This window comes from Carlito syrichta, unplaced genomic scaffold (genome assembly GCF_000164805.1).
Source record: "Carlito syrichta isolate Samal-C Ts95f unplaced genomic scaffold, Tarsius_syrichta-2.0.1 Scaffold301632, whole genome shotgun sequence".
NCBI classification, from domain to species: Eukaryota; Metazoa; Chordata; class Mammalia; order Primates; family Tarsiidae; genus Carlito; species Carlito syrichta.
In genome coordinates this window covers 327,874-331,927 of record NW_007245728.1, presented here as the reverse complement: position 1 = coordinate 331,927, position 4,054 = coordinate 327,874, and the positions used below count along the sequence as shown (strand labels likewise).

The following is a 4,054-nucleotide window of genomic DNA, read 5'->3' as shown; positions in this document are numbered from 1 at the left end:
ACTTGGAAGGCTGAGGCGGAAGGATCACCAGAGCCCAGCAGGTGGAGGCTGTGGTGGCTGTGAGCATACCACTGCACTCTAGCCTGGGCAACGGGGTGAGAACTCCAACTCAAAAAATAAATAAATAAAGAGTTTACAGTAGGATTGTGTGCATCCCGTAAAATGAACTTAACATACACAGTTAATTCTACACAGCAACGTTTTGTTGTCCATGAAACTCAGTCCCATGGAAGCCAAGAGTAACTATTCTACTCTAGAAGTGCTGGAACCTGCTTCAGCGATATCCCAGGTGTCCCGTTTCAAAGTGACATTCCCTGTCTTGTTTCATTTTACTCTTCTTCCTCCCAAGACTTCCAAAGAATTCAAAGTAGCTCCAAAACATAGCATGGTGTCTTTTATGCTTCTAGGGTTTAGTGTTTGTTACTTGAGTCTGACAATAGACAATCTTGCCTTGAGTTATTCCAGGAACTACAGGAGACCAGGCGCTGGGTCTTCAGAGCTCAACCTTTCTGGTATTTGTTCCTCTGAAAGAAGAGTTGAGTCGGGGGGAGGAGAGCAAAGTTCCCACAAACCTTAAAGAGAAACATCTGTTGCAACTTGTGTGCTGAGTCCAGCAGGGGAGAAACCAGCCCCTGACCAGGTCAGATCTCAGTACTGGTGTCCTGATGCTAAATTGAAAATTTCTGAGACAGTATCAAGGGACATTTAAAAATCACTGTGGTCAAAGCCATCCTAATGATTTCTTTTCTTCTGGATTTGATGGAAAATGTCCAAATGCTGTTGTGAATTCCATAAAAATGTTTAAAAGGACACTACGGCCACCACTGGATGATTGTGCTTGTTGGGTGACCACTGGCCAGGCCAAAGAACCATTGGATTCAACAGCAGTGGAGACAGCCCCTGGCAAATGGTTTCCACACTGGCCACATGCACCTGCATACATGTAGAAACAGCTGTAATCTTCATAGAAACAGCAAACTGATTATCTCATGTTTTCCCTAATAAGTGGCAGCTAATCACTGTAGACACATGGGCACAAGGACAGGAACAACAGATGGAGGTATTCCTAAAGGGAGGAGGGAGAAAGCGGATTAAGGAGTGAAAAGCTACCCACCAGGTGTCATGTCCATCACCTGGGTGACGGGCTCAGTAGAAGACCAAGCTTCACCATCACGCAATGCACCTATGTAACAAATCTACACATGTACCCCTTGAATCTAAAAAAAACCCCCACAATTTTTTAAAATCAGCTGTGATATGTACATGGTTCATCAATATTTTTTTTGAAATTTAAAGAAAAAATGTATTGGAGATCCGAAAAACAATTCCTAAAAGATTGACTTTTCCAGAAAACTAGCTACACCATGCATTGTGTCTGTCATGTTAAAACGTGCATTAGACACAAATACAAAAACCATGAAACAAGCCACCATTCTTCAACAATTTCAGCAAAGATTAAATGCCTACGGAACAACATGGATGACTTGCCAAGAATGGGTTCTTTACTGTAAACACCATTAACAAAAAAAGGAACACAAATGAATGAGTGTGTTCAGTTATATATACTGAATTGAACCTTTGGCACTAGGAATCAGAGCATTTTGCCATCTAGCATTAACGTAGTATTATAGAAGTGCGTAGTGTCAAAGGAGTAGAACCACCAGCATTCAAAAGCAGCCTTGTGGACTAGGCACTAAAACACTCTATAGCATGTCACTCTGTTGTGCATCATGGAATACACTGGTAGCAACTTTGAAATGAAAAAAAAAAAAAGGAAGAAAAAGGAAAAAGGAGCTACAACCCCCTTTATTTTCTCTGCTTAAAATCAAACAGAAAACAAACATTAATGCTGTCATATGCTAACATCTTTTTCTTTTTTTGAGTTGGAGTCTCACTCTGTCACCCAGACTGGAGTGCATTGGCCACTCCCGACCACCGCAGCCTCGACCCTCTGGGCTCCGGCGATCCTTCTGCCTCAGCCTTCCGAGTAGCTGGAACTACAGGCGCGCGCTACCACGCCTGGCTATTTTTTGATGTATTGTAGAGATGAGGTCTCGCCAAGTTGCCCAGGCGGGTCTCGAACCTGCAGGCTCAGGCAATCCACTCACCTTGGCCTCCCAAATCGCGGGATTACAGGCTGAGCCACCGAACCCGGTCAGTAACATCTTCAAAGTACATCATTTGTACAAGAGAAAGACCAAGAACAAAAATATGTTTACAGAGATCCAAACATAGTGACGGATCCCAGGAGGGGTCATTTCATAATCACTGGCTCCAAACAAGGTTGCAGAATTCTTTACCAGGAATTTTAGGAAGTCCTAAAGGTTCGAGACCCGCCTAGGCAACTTGGCGAGACCTCATCTCTACAATAAATAAAAAAATCAGCCAGGCGTGGGTGGTAGCGCGCGCCTGTAGTTCCAGCTACTTGGAAGGCTGAGGCGGAAGGATCGCCGGAGCCCAGCAGGTCGAGGCTGCGGTGGCCGGGAGCAGCCACTGCACTCCAGTCTGGGCGACAGTGAGACTCCAACTCAAAAAAAAAAAAAAAAGATAATCCAGTAATAAAGCAAGGCTCTTCTCATCCAGAGGTGGATAGGCCAACATCGCTCCAATTCATAACAAATAATCTCAGCAGATGCTGTGCTCCATACACCTGGGACATGGGAGCACCGGGGTGACCCGCAAGATTTCAGCATACTGTGACCTCTTAAATTTACAGAGTAGCTGAGTGCCCAGCATTACATTGAAGTATTCTTTTACTCCTGCCACAGCTTCATCAACAGCATACGCCTTTATTATCTGTGTTTTCACGAGGTTTCTTATAATTTGCATGATCCTCTAGAATGAAATCCACATTCTTCTTGGCAGGAAGATAAGAGAGCTGTTTTTGCCTGGCAATGAAGCCCCAGTCATCAACAAGCCATGGTTTTAGCTCTTCAGGAATTTTGACTTTAACTTCAACTCTGTTCATGAACGTTTCCTCATTTTCAACAGTAGGATCTACCTGGGCCCTTTTCTCCCGAGGAGGCGAGGTGTCTCACTGGTACTGCCACCATCTCCATTTCCAGCTGTTTTCTGTTTGCTCTTTTTTGTTTTCACTTCAACGTGTTTCCGTTGCAGACCAGATGTCTTCTTTCCTGGGGCAGAGCCTCTCATCTTCGCCTCTGCATCCTGCTCCTGATTGGCTTTTTGAAGTTCTCGCTGCCTCTGCAGATCGGCGTCCATGTATTTGAGTACTCTGTTCTCTGGTATCCTTTCATCCCCATTTTTATTCCAACCACTGTAATGTATAACGTGTTTCACTTGTTTGTCTTTTATGGCAACCTTTACACACTTTGCTTTTTTTTTTTTTTTTTGACAGAAGTGGCTGATCAGAAAACAGCCAGGTGTTTGTACATTTTATTAGCTACAGCATAGATCCTAGAGCTGCCTCATTCCCTCCCCTCCCTACCCCTTCCCCCCACCATGGGGTCAGGGTTTCCCAGGAGCTCCTGCCTTTGCTTGCCTGGGCCTGCTGGAACTCCTGTTTCAGCTGAGCGAGGGTCTCCCTTTGTTGCTCTGACTGCCGCTCAAGGTCCTGGAGCTGGGATTCATATCGCTTAATTTCAGCTGTGATATAGTCCAGCCTCTTCCCCACTGTGGCCCGAGCTTCCCCTAGCTCCTGTTTGACCAGCACAGGACCCAGAAGTTTAAAGACCACATTGGACCCATCCAGCAGGGCCAGTTCCTCTTTCACGATATTATTTTCTGTTAGTTGTGCCTCAAGCTTCTGCCTCCCTGACATAGATTTACTCAAGTCTTTCTGTAGCTGTTGATATTTCTCCACTTCTCCCTGCAGTCTCTTCTGGATCAGCTCAGCCATGGCGGGGACGAAAGCGTTCTCCCTTCAGTATTAATCAACCCGGAAGTCCACACTTTGCTTCTTAAAGAAGAGGTTCATGAAAGCACAGCACTCTCTCACCCTCTTGGAATTTCGACTTCCAGTCCTGCCTTGGTGCCATTTACAAGTGATTCTCTGCCTCCTCCTTCTCCCACCATGCCCGACTACCCCCCCTGC

At 45.4% G+C, this 4,054-nt stretch overlaps 2 pseudogenes across 1 annotated transcript; both read right to left on the bottom strand.

Moving 5' to 3' along the window:
* The window catches only part of LOC110595392, a 7,098-nt pseudogene extending 3,703 nt beyond the window's left edge, over positions 1 to 3,395 (bottom strand).
* Positions 3,337 to 3,873, bottom strand: LOC103257279 (annotated as a pseudogene). The gene has a single exon (XR_504121.2). The product of XR_504121.2 is annotated as a prefoldin subunit 6 pseudogene (transcript).
* Positions 3,874 to 4,054: the final 181 nt, after the last annotated feature.